The sequence below is a fragment of the Rhineura floridana genome, chromosome 8, assembly GCF_030035675.1.
Source record: "Rhineura floridana isolate rRhiFlo1 chromosome 8, rRhiFlo1.hap2, whole genome shotgun sequence".
In the NCBI taxonomy this organism is placed as follows: domain Eukaryota; kingdom Metazoa; phylum Chordata; class Lepidosauria; order Squamata; family Rhineuridae; genus Rhineura; species Rhineura floridana.
Window position 1 is genome coordinate 83,858,756 of NC_084487.1, and position 16,627 is coordinate 83,875,382.

General features: G+C 43.2%; 1 protein-coding gene across 13 annotated transcripts in view; it reads right to left on the reverse strand.

Annotated features, from left to right (window-relative positions):
* The window catches only part of NRCAM (neuronal cell adhesion molecule), a 181,496-nt gene that overhangs the window by 149,972 nt on the left and 14,897 nt on the right, over positions 1–16,627 (reverse strand). For all 13 annotated transcript variants that reach the window (XR_009764462.1, XM_061639960.1, XM_061639959.1 and 10 more), the window contains exon 2: positions 11,840–11,967. The gene's annotated coding sequence lies outside the window, so the exon portion shown is untranslated. The remainder of the gene's footprint in view (positions 1–11,839; positions 11,968–16,627) is intronic.

Below are 16,627 nucleotides of genomic sequence, written 5' to 3' on the forward strand. Positions count from 1 at the left end.
CCATTAGCTGACTTGGCCATTCTATTAGTTTAACAAAGAAGACTCACCTGACCAGTGGAGCAGGTTTCTGAGCAGCAGAGCCTACCTCCACATGTAGGGTTCCAAATCAGAGGCTGGAAGGGGACTCATAGAAAACATCTATCTCAACCCCCAAACTCATAGTAGTATTTTTTGTGTATCAAATTTTCTGTGGAAACAGTAAATCCAGATTAAATGGGGGAAAATATGGGGTGATGTAACAAAACCCCTTGTTGGAACTGTTATTAAATATGTTATGGGTTTGAAGGAGTTAATGGAATGCCTGGGAATATGAGTGATATTCCAGACTGCCGGGCGGGAGGGTGTGTGTGAGAGAGAGTTCTAAGGCAGTCTGAGTAAAAGATAGTTGGTTTTGACAGTTAGGAGTTTTGGTTGTTGGGATTTGGAGTGGAAGGAGGGAAGCTGTGTTGCAGGAGTGAGTTGGGTGGAAAAGGGTGGATTACATATTAGTTAGAGGGGGTAGGACAGGTAGTTAAGATAGGGACTATACATCAATATACTATTTAACATCTTGTATTTTAATAAATTTATTTTGCTCATTTAAATTCCTGTGTGTCTCCCTGGTCACATGAGCTACCATATCAGGGTCCTATTCAGTTCCTGTACCTACATCCTATTGTGCTCACAGGGCACACTAGTGGTCACCTTTGGGAGGAGACAAAAGGTGGAAGGGCTGAATCTTGTGGTGCAGAGAGCATATATGACCCAGGCTGAGGCAAGCATCCCGCTGGCTGGTGATTTCCTGAACCAAGCGTGGGGTGTCAGGAGGGATAATCCCAGGTGAAGGGCAGGTTTGTGACAAAATGGCAGTGGGATTCAAAATAAAAGGGTTTTATTTTATGGTCAGCTTAAGGCTACTGAATAAAAAGGAATCTTGTTTTGTCACAAGGTGGTGACAGGCAAGGAGTGCATTGGTGAAACAATATATCAAACCATAATCCAGCTCAGAGAAAGTGAAGTGGAAATGTGTGTGAAAAGAAAGGGAAAAATGGAGATTATGTCAATGAAGAAGGAAAGCATAACTGACAAATGTAGACAACTAAATCTTCCTCATGAATAAAAATCAACACATGAGTTCAAGCTCATGCTTTTAGATTACCTCAGAGGTAAAGGTGCTGGGGAGGCTGAGGGAATGCCAGATAGACCCACACCTAGGGAAATGAATCCTCAGTATCTAGAGCTTCAGAGGGAGAAGCTGAGGCCAGAGATGCAACAGAAAGAAGCAGAACTTAGACAAAGAGGGATGGATAGACAAATTGAATTAGAAAAATTAAGAGCTGAGTTAGATTGAAAAGAAAAGGATAGAGAATTGGAAAAGTAGAAAAGGAAAAACTGCTTAAGGAAGATAGAAGAAGGGTTTTGGAGGAATTTAGACCTGTGAAGGTTTCTCCTAAGGATTTCAGTTCCTATGAAATCGGGGAGGATCCACAAATATTTTGACCCCTTTGAGAAAGCTGCTCAAATGTGGAATGTGGATCCTAGGGAATATATGAGATATATTCCGAATTTATTTTAAGGAGAACTGGCTTAAATATATAAAGCCTCCACAGCCATCCATTTTCTTTCAGAAGCACATTCCATTGGATTTAAACTGTGTATCATAATGTGACTGAGGAACCCCAGCTCGTAAAAGGGGCCACAATGAATTAAAATCCAAATCTCACAGCTGAAAGTTTGGAGAACTTGATCAAGAAGGCATTAATGAAAGAAATGGTTACAATAATCAAAACTATTGTAAAAAATACAAACACTGATTGTAGCACTGGCCCACTCAACAGAGTCTACTTAGGTTTCCTCATGGGCCCCATCATCCAGGTTACAAAGAGTGGAGAAAGGTCAAGGCAGAGAGAGGGCCAAATAAAGACATATAGTAATGGATGTGACCTGTCTTTCCATTGTATACATATCCTTGATTTAAACTCTGCAGTCAAAGGTCCAGATAAAATCAAGTATGGGGGCAAACTTTAAAAAAAAACACCTAATTTGGTCTACTTCGCAACATGATTTGTAGTCCAGAATTTGGCTACTACTCACCCAGTACTACTACACAGTATCAAATGTCATCAGAAATATAGAACAGTTTTCAATCCAATCTCTCAAAAAAACCCAGAATTTGAGGGATAAACTAGTGCTTTGTTTTCTAATATTGAAATTAATGTGACTTAAAATTACTTAATTTTGGCTGTATGGTACTGGAAGAACTTAGGTAGTTTGTTACAATTTTAAAAAAACCCTTACTTAATAGAATGTCTTAGTTGCAAGGAGGTGTCTCCTTACAGGCCCCCACATTAATCATAAACCTCTGGTTAGCAATTACTTTTATATTTTGAGCCAATTTTAGGAAGGGATGAAAGATGGGCCAAAGACTCCCAACCCTCAAAATGGGCCATCAAACAGCACACCTGTTGCCATATGCTTCCTCCAAAAATGCTCCTTGCCTCTAGGATGACAACTGCAGAAGGTGGTACTTGGCCCTGGAATATCCAATTGCTAGTTGTTACTATACACAAAACTTTCACAAAATGTGCATGTTATAAAAAATCTGAAAAAAATATGAATTCAAATGGACTGGAAGCTACATGTACAAAGGTTCCAAACAAAATGTTCAGTTTACCAGATATAAACTCAAAACTTATTTCTTATACTGCTAGGTAAGATATTATTAAAATATTAAGTTCCTTTTACTTTTAACATTTATCTTGAACATGGAATTCAAACAGTTCAGGATTCAATTCATCCCTATGTCCTGTTTGGTACAATCTAAATATAATTAAGAACATAAGAAGAGCCTGCTGGATCAGGCCAGTGGCACAACAAGTCCAGCATCCTGTTCTCCCAATGGCCAACCGGAAGCCCACAAGCAGAACCTAAGTGCAAGACCACTCTACCCTCCTGCAGCTACTGGCAACTGGTTTTCAGAAGCATATTGCATCTGACTATAGTGGCAGAGCACAGCCATCATGGCTACTAGCCATTGATAGCTTTATCCTCCATAAATTTGTCTAATCTTTTTTTTAAAGCCATGCAAGTGGTTAGCCATCACTGCCTCTTGTGGGAGCTAATTCCATAGTTTAACTATGTGCTTGGTGAACAAGTACTTTCTTTCTTCCAACATTCAGCTTCATTGAATATCTGTGTATTGTAGTGTTGTGAGGGGAAAAAACTTTTCTCTTTCCACTTTTTCTATGCCATGCATAATTTTACACACTTCTTTCATGTCACCTCTGACTCACCTTTTCTCTAAATGAAAAAGCCCCAAATGCTGCAACCTTTCTTCACAGTGGAGTTGCTCCATCACCCTGATCATTCTGGCTGCCCTTTTCTGACCCTTTTCCAACTATACAATATCCTTTTTGAGGTAAGGCGTCTAGAACTGTACACAATATTCCAAATGCAGCCTTTATGGCTGCAATCAAGTATCTGTCTTTGAATGTGTTTGTACAAAATGAGCTTCAATAATATTCGTCCTATTACTTTTAAATAGCACTCTGAAAAACATTCATTTATATATGATTGTATATAAATGGAGGATAGGAATGATGAAGTTAAAAAAAGATAAAATAGGGGGAATCTTCAAAAGTTGAATATTTAGTCTATTGCCTTACAGAATTAATGAGACACCAATATTTTGAAAAAGCAGAATACACAGGTCATTGTGGCATTTGCCAATATTACACTTGCACATCATCTTGATTCTGATGCTGGTGTGTGAAGAAACTAGATGTGCTTAGTTCAGACTAATGTTCAGGCCAAGGTATCTGATACAAGGCAGGGCAAATCAGCTAGATAAATGAAACAAGATGCGAAACCATTGTACAAACAAGAAGGTAAAAATGAGGAAAACCACACTTTAGGCAGGATAGACAAGAAACTACTTGTCCTTCAGCAAAAAGGACACAGAGCAAGAAGTGGGACAATGCAAATGACAGTACTAGACTATGGGAAGCTGTAATTTGTCTGAACCCACAAACCACCCAAACCTGCAGTTCAGTCTCTTCCTTGTTCCCACACTCATATTCAATACATTTCCTCACATTTAGAGACACTCTGGACTTCTTTCTGTCCATCTCCTGTGCTGGCCAATCATCTCTGGACAGCACAGGCAATTACACAGCCAAGAGAGTGGCTCTATACTATAGCCAGCGTGGATTTTTCACATTACGCAATGTTAAATTGAGAATACCCCCCATGTCATTCTGATCCTTCCCATAAGCCCATTTAAAATAAAACCTTAAAAACCTAGTCCTGAACTCAGAAACGCTTCCTTAACAGCCCTCTAAATTTTCATGGCAATACACAAAACAGTCAGAGAAAATAGAGAATTCAAAGTATAAAAAGAGAGGGGGGGAAACCGAGAGCCCTTTTCGACTTTTTTCTGTCAGAGTTCTCATAATCTGTGGAAATTAATTAAAATTCAGCCATGTTCACAGAGTACCTGTAATCCTATCACTGACAATGCCCCATACTCTGACCTTCATCTTCTGCAGTTTAAACGTTTAAAAAGTGCCTGGCTCATTTTTAATTAATTTAAGAAATTTTGCACTGAATTGAATGATAGTGTCGGGCAAGCTCAGTAAAAACTAACTGTCAGTGTTCCAAGAGCCAGACTCACAGCTGCTGGCTTAGCTAATTAGGGGGCGACATCCACACCAGACTTTGATTTCACATGAGACACTAATGGCTTCCCCCAAAGAATCCTGGGAAGTGTAGTTTGTGAAGGGTGCTGAGAGGAGACTCCTATTCCCTGACAGATCTCCATTGGGCAGCCTGGTTTAACAAGTCAGCCACTCTGACTGAAGGCCTGTGAGGGAAACAGGGTGTCTCCTAGCAACTCTCAGCACGCTTTACTAACTACATTTCCCAGGATTCTTTGAGAGAAGCCATGACTGCCCAAACTGAAATAAAGGCTTAGTGTGGATGTGGCCAGGGACAGCTTTGGTTTAAATTTGGGTGGGAGGCTACATGTGCCTGATGTAGAATAAAAAGGTGGGGAAAATGCTGAAAGCAATGATACGGTTCACAATGTTTTCCTTTTGTAAAGGAAAGGGGCTTCCCCTCTGCCCAGTGCCCACCCACTCAATCTCCTCCCCTCCCCCTCCCCCCCGCCTCTCCCCCACGTCAGTGTTGGACGATGACCTGGGAGACCAGGGTCCAAATCCCCACATAGCCATGAAGCTCACTGGGTGACCTTAGGCCAGTCACTGCCTCTCAGCCTCAGAGGAAGACAATGGTAAAACCACCTCTGAATATCATTTACCATGAAAACCCTATTCATAGGGTCGCCATAAATCAAGATCGACTTGAAGGTAATCCATTTCCATTTTCAAATATGATTGCACAGAAATAAACCCCATTGAACTCAAAAAGCATGCAAATGATCAAACCCACCCTCCCTTCTATTCCATTCCTCTTGCCCCTCCCTTCCCCCTTCCTTTGCCCCTCCCTTCCCCCTTCCTTTGCCCCTCCCCTCCCCTTCCTTTGCCCCTCCATCCCCATCCCCTACCAATCCCCTCCTTCCCCTTCCCCCTCCTCTTCCTTCTCCCCATGGTCAGTTTTACCTATTTTAAGCATGATTGCATGGGAGTAAATACTATTGAACTCTATAAGCATGCAAATGATCAGGCCTGCCTTCCTTTGCCCCCCTCCAATCCGCTCCTTCTCCTTCCCCCTCCCCCTCCCCCTCCCCCATGGTCAGTTTTACCTACCCCAACCATGACTGCATTGGAGTAAATCCCATTGAACTCAATAAGCATACAAATTATCAGGCCTGCCTTTCTCCTCCTTCCCCTCTCCTCTCCCTTCCTCCTCCCCTCCCCTCCCCTCTTCCTTCATCCTCCTCCCTTGCCCACTCCAACCCTCCCTCCCTCCCCCCGTCAGTTTTACCTATCCTAAGCATTATTTCATGGGAGTAAATCCCTCTGAGCTCAATAAACATCCAAATGATCAAACCTGCCCTTCTCCTCCCCTTCCCCTCCTGCCTGCTCCCATCCCCCTCCTCTCCTCTGCCCTTCCTCCCCTCCCCATCCCCTGTGGTCAGTTTCACCTATCCTAAGCATAATTGCAGGAGAGTAAATCCCACTGAACTCAATAAACATGTAAATGATCAATCCATTCTCAGCAAACTTGGACAGGATCCCATTTCTTACCTCCTGGATTTAAAAGCACATAAATTCACTAATAGGCAAAAAAACCTTGCGGTTTAAGGCCATATGACAATTTCACTAAATTGCAAAATAAATCAGACATATTTAAAGTGACCATCTGAACTATATCAACTGTCTTAATAATGTTGCTTCCTCCCTGCTAAAACAAGATCAGCACAGCACATGTCTTCTTTCTATTATTTGGGCTGATTGCAGGTGTTGCCACCACTCTCCATATGCTCAGAGGCACATGTTACCAAATTCTTCCAAGCTACACAGCAAGTGGATTGGACTGTGAAAGACCAACCCAAATTGTGTTTGCATTTTGACAAATTTGTAGGGCAGTACAATATCTCAGAGAGGAGGTCAGATCTCGTGCTCCCCTAGTACATTCACTATAGCTGTGAAATTTCCCTGCTTTTTAAAGTTTGATAGAAATATTTGTGGGCTATAGGTATGTTCATAAACTGCAAGGTTTTTTGCCTATTAGTGAATTACAATCTTCCCTATGGTTCCATCCCTGTCTCCAGGAATAAATAAAAAAGTTGTTAAGTAATAAATTAAAGACTAGGAGTAGCTTATGGAGAGGGCAGGATCCCTTTGAACCTCCATTATTATTATTATTATTATTATTATTAAAGATGTATTGCCTGCCCTTGAACTCAAAGGTCCCAGGGCACGTCACAATAGTTTAAATATACATAATTAAAAACAACCTAAAATCATACCACAAAAAACAGGGTGGTTCCTAAAAATACACATCTCAGGTGTCAAAGGCCTCCCCCCCAATTAAACACTAGCCCAGTGGTAGCCAATGTGGTGCCCTCCACATGATGTTGGACTACAGTCCCCATCATCCTTGACCATTGGTTATGCTAGCTGGGGCTGATGGAACCTGGAGTCCAAGACCATACGGAGGCAATAACCAATCAAGAGTCTCTCAGAAATGCACTGAAAGTTCCATAGGGTTTGGATGGGGTTGGAGATGACCTCCACAACCAATTAGATGCATGTATTTGAAATCATGCTTGTTGCTCTTCTGAGACTATGCTGTTCCCTCATTTTTGCCAGCAGTAGGCTAAAATAGCACGCAGCATGACCCTTTCTCCAGCCAGATAGCTTTATCTCTGTGTTTCTGGTGTTCATCACTTCTGTATAATTTTCTTTTTTAAAAAACATAGGGGTCTAAAGGAATTGTGGCAGTCTGCAACCAAAGCATGTTTGGTGCTGGTATCATTTCCCCGGGGGTGTGGGGGAGAAGAGAGACCTTAAACTTATTTTCTTGTTTCTGTTGAATTTTTGTGGGAAATGTAATGACGACATGGGATGGGGTGGCAGGGGGGAAAGTCAGATGGTGGTCCCATTAATTTAGCTTGCATGGAGTTATCTAGCCTTCTCATTGCATTGTTAACATTTGAATTTACTTCCTTCATACTTCTTCCCCTTTTGTTTTGTGATGCAGGTTTTTTTAAACTAGTTGAAAGTGATTGAAATACCTTTTTTCATAACAGCATAACAGCAGTATTATTAATACAGGAAGAATGCTGGCCAGATTTTAGGAAAAGTGTAGTACACAAAATATATTAAGGAACTGCAGAAGAGCCAGAGTTTTACCCCTACAATCTTCTGCATTTTTTCCTGTGAACCAATGCTTACTTACTCTAAAGTAAATCCTGCTGAATTCAGTGGGTCTTACTCTCAAGTAAGTGTACAAAAGATTGCAGCAATTCTATGTCTACTCAGAAGTAAATCCTATTAAATTCATTGGGGCTTGCTCCCAGGTAAATGGGGTTAGGATTACAGCCTTAACTGTAGATTAGATAGCAGTCTTCATATGGCCATAGCCCTTAAGTGTTTAGGGTTGCCAGGTTCAGGGCCTGAGACTGATCCTGTATCTTTAGGAGAAGAGAAAGCCAAGTGCAGGTGTTCTTGCAACTCTGTAATGGGAAAAACCACAAGGTGGAATTCTCCCTTCCCCCTGCACAGCTTTTAAAGATACAGAAGACCTCTTGGAGGCCAGGCCTGGCAACCTTCTCCTAAAGATACAGGATCATTCTCAGGCCCTGAGCCTGGCAACTCTATAAGTGTTAGGTTAGGGCTGGTATAGCACAGTGGGGAGGAGAGCCCGGCTGGGAGTCCAGAGTCTGTGAGCTCAAATTCCCACTCGTGTCTCCTGGGTGTAAAGGGCCAGCTGTGGGCAAGCTGCATAGTCCCAAGGAGCCCACTTGCCCCCCAGCTGGCCTGAGAATGATTCTGTATCTTTAAGAGAAGAAAAAAATTCAGCCAAGTGCAGTTTTTCTTGCAACACTGTAATGGGAAAAACCACAAGGTGAAATTCTCCCTTCCAACTTTTAAAGATACAGAAGACCTCTTGGAAGCCGGGGTGTGAGTGTGCGTATTTGAAGTTGGGTGGTCAGGACAGATTAGGGATTCTGTTGGTGTACCGCCCACCCCGCTGCTCAACAGTCTCCCTTCCTGAGCTAGCCGGGGTGGTCTCGGGGCTGATGTTGGAGTCCCTTCGGCTTGTGGTGCTGGGGGACTTCGACATCCATGCCGAGGCCGCCCTGTCGGGAGTGGCTCAGGACTTCATGGCCTCCATGACAACCATGGGTCTGTCCCAAGTAGTATCTGGCCCCACTCATGTTGCTGGCCACACCCTGGACCTTGTTTTCTGTGTGGAGGGGGATGATGGTGATCTTGGTGTGGAGTTTCTGTAGTTCCTTTGTCACAGACAGATCACTACCTGGTGGGGTTTAGACTCACTGGGACTCGGAACCTCTGCAGGGGTGGGGGACCAATTAGGATGGTCCGCCCCAGGAGGCTGATGGATCCAGATGGTTTCCTGATGGCTCTTGGGGATTTTCCTGCCACCTTGGCAGGCGATTCTGTCGAAGCTCTGGTTGACCTCTGGAATGGGGAAATGGCCAGGGCAGTGGACACGATCGCTCCTGAGCGTCCCCTCTCACGAAGTGGAGCCAAACCAGCCCCATGGTCTACCAAGGAGCTGGCGGTGATGAAACGAATGAGACGGAGACTAGAGCGATGTTGGTGGAAGACTCGGAGCCAGTCTGACCGAACACGGGCTATAGCCTATTTGAAGGCCTACTCCGTGGCAGTGCGGGCAGCAAAGAAATCATTCTTTTCTGCCACAATTGCATCTGCGGGGAGCCGTCCAGTGGAGCTGTTTCGAGTGGTCAGGGGTCTTTTACATTCTGGCCCCTGAAAGGGTAATATAGACCACTCAACAGCCCGCTGTCAAAAGTTTGCACGGCACTTTGCAGATAAAGTCGCTCAGATTTGTTCCAACTTAGATGCTATAATTGATACAGTCTCAGGGGATGTAACTTTGGCTCCTGTCTGTCCAATAATGATCGATTTTTTTCAATTTGTACAGCCCAAGAATGTGGACAAGATCCTTGGAGAGATGAGAGCCACCATATGTCTGCTAGACCCTTGCCCTTCCTGGCTTATAAAAAGTGCCAGAGAGAGACTGGCTGAGTAGGTGAAGGGAGTGGTTAATGCCTCCTTACATCAAGGCAGAGTCCCAGGTTGCCTAAAGGAGGCAGTTGTAAGGCCTTTGTTAAAAGAGCCCTCCCTGGATAATGGATAATTACCGGCCAGTGTCCAATATTCCATTTTTGGGTAAGGTAATAGAGTGTGTGGTGACCTCCCAGCTCCAGGGATTCTTGGATGAAACAGATTATCTGGATCCATTTCAGTCTGGTTTCAGGCCTGGTTATGGGACAGAGACGGCTTTGGTCACCTTGGTGGACGACCTACGCAGAGAACTGGACAGGGGGAGTGTGTCCCTGTTGGTTCTGCTGGACCTCTCAGCGGCTTTCGATACCATCGACCATGGTATTCTTCTGGGCCGCCTTGCTGGGATGGGACTTGGGGGCACTGTTTTGTAGTGGCTCCGTTCCTTCCTGGAGGGAAGAACCCAGAAAGTGGTGCTGGGGGATTCCTGTTCGACCCCTTGGCCGTTGGCCTGCGGGATCCCTCAGGGCTCAGTTTTGTCCCCTATGCTATTTAACATCTACATGAAACCGCTGGGAGAGGTTGTCCGGGGGTTTGGGGTTCGGTGCCATCAGTATGTTGATGACACCCAACTGTATTTCTCCTTTCCACCTAATTCCAAGGAAGCTGTCTCGGTTTTAAACCAATGTCTGGCGTCAGTGGTGGACTGGATGAGGGTGAACAAATTGAAGGTTAATCCAGACAAGACAGAGGTGCTCCTGGTCAGTCATAAGGCGAATCAGGGAATAGGGATACAGCCTGTGCTGGATGGGGTTACAGACACAGGTTCGCAGTTTCAGTGTGCTCCTGGACTCAGCGTTAAATTTGGAGTCCCAGGTTTCTGCGGTGGCCAGGAGTGCTTTTGCACAGTTAAGATTAGTGTGCCAACTGAGCCTGTTCCTTCAGCCGTATGATCTGGCCACGGTGACACATGCCTTAGTTACATCCCGTTTAGATTACTGTAACGCGCTCTACGTGGGGCTGACTCTGAAGACTGCTCGGAAACTTCAGTTGGTACAATGTGCTGCAGCCAGAATGTTAACTGGGGCTGGTTACAGGGACCATACTACCCCCCTGTTAAAAAAGCTCCACTGGTTGCCAGTCTGTTTCCGGACACAATTCAAAGTGCTGATGATGACCTATAAAGCCCTATACGGCTTACGTCCAGGTTATTTATCAGACCGTATCTCCCTGTATGAGCCTGCCCGGGCCCTGAGATCCTCAGGAGAGGCCCTTCTCTCAATGCCCACATCTTCTCAAGTACGACTAGTGGGGACGCGTGAGAGGGCCTTCTCAGTGGCTGCCCCTAGACTTTGGAATTCTCTTCCTAGGGAGGTAAGAATGACCCCCTCCTTGCAGTCCTTCTGCCGACAAGCAAAGACCTTTTTATTCCAACAAGCCTTTGGAATTGAAAGCTGTTAAGAAAAGGGTGTGAAGGGTGCTGCATTGCTAATGTCTATTATATTGTTTTTAAACTAGTTTTAAACTCTTTTAGCTATATGTGTGTATGGTTTTAATATTGGAAATAGCTTAATTTTATTTTAATGTAGACTCTGTATGTTTTTAATTATATGTATTTTTCTCTGGAAGCCACCATGAGTTCCAGTTTTGGAAAAATGGCGGGGTATAAATAAAGACAATAAGAAGAAGAAGAAGTTGGGATCGACTTGAAGGCAGTCAATTTCCATTTTTATTCCTACTCACTGGCCCTTCATACAGATTTTTCTGTGCTAAAGCAACATGCTGGTAACAGATGACAAAGCAGCCATGAACAAACTAAACCTAGTTAAGGCTGGATTTTATTTAACCTGTACAGTGAGCTAATGTTGTCTGGATCTATTAATTATTACCTCCATCATTTCAAGCAATGTAGCAAACAACAACTCTTAATAAGGAACCTTTTAGGGTCTATTGTTATTGTCACTGTTTTTGTTTTCTAGATTTTCTTGTTTTTTAAAGGGTACCAGCGGTGTTGGGATGGAAAAGTGCAGAATAATTAACTGTTGTACAAAGAAAATTTAGGAAAAGGTACATAACAAATATTTTATTCTCAAATTAAGGAAATAGCATCAAGTAAACGGCATTAATCTTTTCTCTTACAATCATCAACACTGATGCAATGTCATAGCTCTTATACCTACCTGAAAGAAGTCCAGTTGTAAGTTCTTCCCAGACACTTTTCAAGTAATTTTTGTGTGTACCCTGATTGGGTCTGAAGGAGGAGTAAGGTCATTTATTCCACATCTGTTTTTTCTCTGTGCAGCGGGGTCTGTAATGTAAACTATGTAATTAACATGCTTATGTAGACTTGTAATAATCCAAGTGAATGCATCATGCCAGTACTGTTTTTGTGTTTTAAAAAGCCCAATATGCAAGGTGAAATACATTATGACCCCACCACTAGTTAGCTGCCTGGTCACTGTGCCAGTTCCATCAGCCAACAGCTGCCAATGTACTAGAAAAACGGGTTATGAAGCCAAGGCAAGATAGGAATTGCAGCAAGAGCAAAGTTGTAGTTGGTAATGCACTAGGTGTTGCTAGGTTCAGAGAAGGAATGTAACAAGAATCAAAGAGAATAAGTAGTTTATGGACGAGTATTTGGTTTAGGTACCAAGTCAGGAGTAATAATCAGAGTAAATCCAGGCAGCAGCTTTATAATAACTTGATCTGAAGCAACACATTGTTAGGATATTATAGTGTGCTTTTCCAGTTTCACCCAGAATGACCTGCTATTATAACTTCTGTGCTTTATCCAGTTAAAGTGAGTACTTCCAATATGCTCCTAGGTACCTGATTAGGCTAAGCAAGAACAGGGTTTTACATTTCAGTCTACTCTTGACATGCAGAGTAGTAGTTATAAAAATGAAATGACAAAATAATAAAATATACAAAAAAGCAGCAAGATACAAAGAAGGGGGAAGAAGTAGGATCTTTTTTTTAAAAAAGCCATTACTCATGTAACTCCCCAAAGTAAAACAAATGTACCAACAGATACGTGTAACCACATTAAGCACACATTATTAAGTGAACTGTAGACAATACTGGGCTGCTTTCAACAGTGGTTTGGAAGCTGTATTAGTGTGCTACAGTTTGTCTACCTATTGTCAAATGATATCCTTCTGGCTCCTTACAGAATGAACTGGCTGCCTTCTCAGTTTCTTGCAACTGAAGCTGCTTGTCTTTAACATACATGTGTAGGCCAGCATACTTAGTGAATATGTTTTGAAATGAGCTTATGGGAAGCATCAGAATGGCATGGGGGGTATTTTCAATTTAACATTGCGGAATGTGAAAAATCCCTGCTGGCTATAGTATACAGCCACTCTCATGTATAATCTCTATCTATACAAGTTCTGCACTACCAAAAATCCATTCCAATCGGGCTTCAGGACTGGGCATGGAACTGAAACAGCCTTGGTCGCTCTGGTGGATGATATGAGGAGGGCGTTAGATAGGGGAGAACATACTTTCCTCGTCCTCCTAGATCTCTCAGCGGCTTTTGATACCGTTGACCATGGTATCCTGTTAAATCGCCTGAAGAGTTTGGGAATAGGGGGCACTGTTTTACAGTGGTTCCGTTCCTATCTCTCAGGCAGGTACCAACGAGTGGCATTGGGGGATGAGGTTTCAGACCCTTGGCCTCTTAACTGTGGTGTGCCACAGGGTTCTATCCTCTCCCCCATGCTATTTAACATCTATGTGAAGCCGCTGGGTGCCATCATCAGGAGTTTTGGGCTGCAGTGTCACCAGTATGCAGATGACACTCAGCTCTATCTCTCATTTAAATCCTCACCAGAGTTGGCTGTGAATACTATGTCCAAGTGCCTGGAGTCAGTAAGTGGATGGATGGGCGAGAACAGACTGAAGCTGAACCCTGACAAGACCGAAGTACTGCTCGTGGGTGACAAAAGAAGGTTGGGAGATATCGACTTGGTGCTTAATGGGGTCAGATTACCCCGAAGGACCAGGTCCACAGCCTAGGGGTCATCCTTGACTCCCAGCTGTCCATGGAGGCTCAGATTTCGGCAGTGAGCCGGGCAGCTTGGTATCAATTGCATCTGATACGAAGGCTGAGACCCTACCTTCCTGCACATCAGCTCCCACGAGTGATACATGCCCTGGTCTCCTCTCACTTAGACTACTGTAACGCGCTCTATGTGGGGTTACCCTTGAAAACAGTTCGGAAATTGCAGCTGGTACAGAATGCGGCAGCATGTTTGATCACACATTGTCGCCGCTGGGAGCATATTACCCCGGTGTTAAGAGATCTGCGCTGGTTACCAGTTGTTTACCGGGCCCAATTCAAGGTGTTGATTTTGACCTTTAAAACCCTATACGGTTTCAGCCCAGTTTATCTGAAGGAACGCCTCCAGCATCACCAATTATGCCACCTAACAAGATCAGCCACACAGGACCTTCTCTCGGTCCCACCAGTCAGAACAGCTAGGCTGGTGCGGACCAGAGAGAGGGCATTCTCGGTTGTGGCCCCCACTCTCTGGAATTCTCTCCCTTTCGATCTCCGTCATGCCTCCTCCCTGATGGGTTTTCGCCGGGCCTTAAAAACCTGGCTATTCAGGCAGGCCTACAGAATCCTCGGGGTGGTTGAGTATTAATTGATGTTTAGATTATTTTTGTACTGCTGATTATATATTGTATTTTATCTTGGTTGCTGTAACTCACCTAGAGTGTCCGTTAATTCGGACAGATAGGCGACTAACAAATAAAATTTATTATTATATTATTATTCTCCATTCATGAAATAAGATGGTCCAGGGAGATAAGCAAGACCATTAGTTGGTGGTCCTTGTGTTATGGAATCTACTGCCTATTACAGAGGCCACATTGTTTATCTAGTGTGGTGTGCATCATATGGAACAAATAACTCCAGTGTTATTTAATTGACATTGGCTGTCTATTTGTTTCTAGGCCCAACTCAAATGCTTATTTTGCCCTTTAAAACCATAAATGGTCTAGGACTGGACTAGGGTTGCCAGGCTCAGGGCCTGAGACTGATCCTGTACCTTTAGGAGAAGAGAAAGTCAGCTAAGTGCAGGTGTTCTTACAACACTGTAATGGGAAAAACCATAAGGTGGAATTCTCCCTTCCCCCTGCACAACTTTTAAAGTTACAGAAGACCTTTTGGTGGCACACTGGTTGGGAAAGGCTGGGTTAAGGTGTTGGACTACAACCTGGGAGACCAGGGTTCGAATCCCCACATAGCCATGAAGCTCACTGGGTGACCTTGGGCCAGTAACTGCCTCTCAGCCTCATGAAAACCCTATTCATAGGGTTGCCATAAGTCGGAATCGACTTGAAGGCAGTACATTTACGTTACTCTTCACCTCAGTTAATCAAAATTAAATTGAATTGAAGACACTGATTTGTTTAAAAAATGGCAAGTATCCACATGGTACAAAAAAACCTCTACTATATAAATAACACTAAATTATGCATGTTGTTTAATGAAGATTATAAAACATGTCAGCCAAAGAAGAAAAACAACATATGGGTGAGCATAATCCATTCATGGGTTTATGAACCAAATGTCCCCGAGTATGTATAATGCCTATGATTCCTGAGTGATGGATTTTACATTGGATCAGTAATCTAGCTAAGAGCTATATAAAAACATCATATGTAGTTTGATGGTTCCTCATTGACTATACATTCAAGGATAGCTTTGTTTGTTCCAAAAATATATCACACTCATGAAACTTATTCCGTATATGCTACTTTCAGGTAGACAAGTGAAAGCAATTGGTGTAAAATTGATAAACCCTTTTAATTTAAACAGTGCTCTATATTTGACATGAGTTACAGTAGGGCCCCGCTTTACAGCACTTCACTAATGCAGCGGTCTCAATTAGACGCAATTAGACTAAAGCCCCACTCATACAGCGCTTGTTCTGCTTTTACAGCGGTTTTCGGGCATCGCGCACCATTCTATTCAATGAGTTCCGCTTTTTGGCTTTCGCATTTTGGTGGGAGTCCAGAACATAACCCGCAGTATGAGTGGGGCCCTACTGTACAGCAATTAATAAACAATTTCTAAAGTGTAGGGCACAAGGAGAAAGAGTCACAGAATGTAATAGAAAAAAGAAACAGAATAAATATAATCTAAAATAACCTGAATATCCAAAGAAAATAAGGTTAAAACAACAAACTATGTGGTGGGATGAGCTCATAATTCTGGACTGATGAAGTTCCAAATATGAATTTCCCCTTATTTCCTACTACATTTGTCCCTTGGAAGCTTTACTTTTGCAACTTTGACTTCATCTTCTTCCACACACCTCCTGCTCCTGCATTTGACTCCATCCATTTGTTTTGACAGCCACATAAACCTAGGAAAAGAGCTCTATCATTGCTTAAGAGCTTAGGCATTACAATCTAATAGAGCAATAAGGAAATGGTTCAGCAACTCTATAGTATTTCTCTTCAGTGAAATTAACTCATCAACAAAACCTTGAGCTAATTCATATTAAACACTTACTAAGCAGCAGAGAGATGATGGCAGAGCTTTCAGCTATTTTTGTAATTATTTTACCAATTATCTACAGCAGTGGTTCCTAACGTTGGGGCCGGGACACCCAGGGGGGCCGCGAAGTAATCCAGAGGAGGCCGTGAACAGTAAAGAAATGAATTATTTATTAATTTTTTTAAAAAGTCTTCCCTCCTTCTACACTGTCTGCTTTCCACTGCCGCTGCAAATGACACCTCCCCCTTGCTCCAAATGAGAGGGGAGGCCTTTTGCTGAAGCACCAGAGCGTCTTTCAGGTGCACTAAGGGCAGGCATCTGCCTATAAAATACATGGCAGATGCCAAAGGAGGCTGAGGGTGGAGCTACCAGGAAGAAGAGGGGATTACTATCACTGATTCCTGTCTCCTTGCACTGCTGCTACTGGCAACTTAGAATGAGAGGAGAGGGC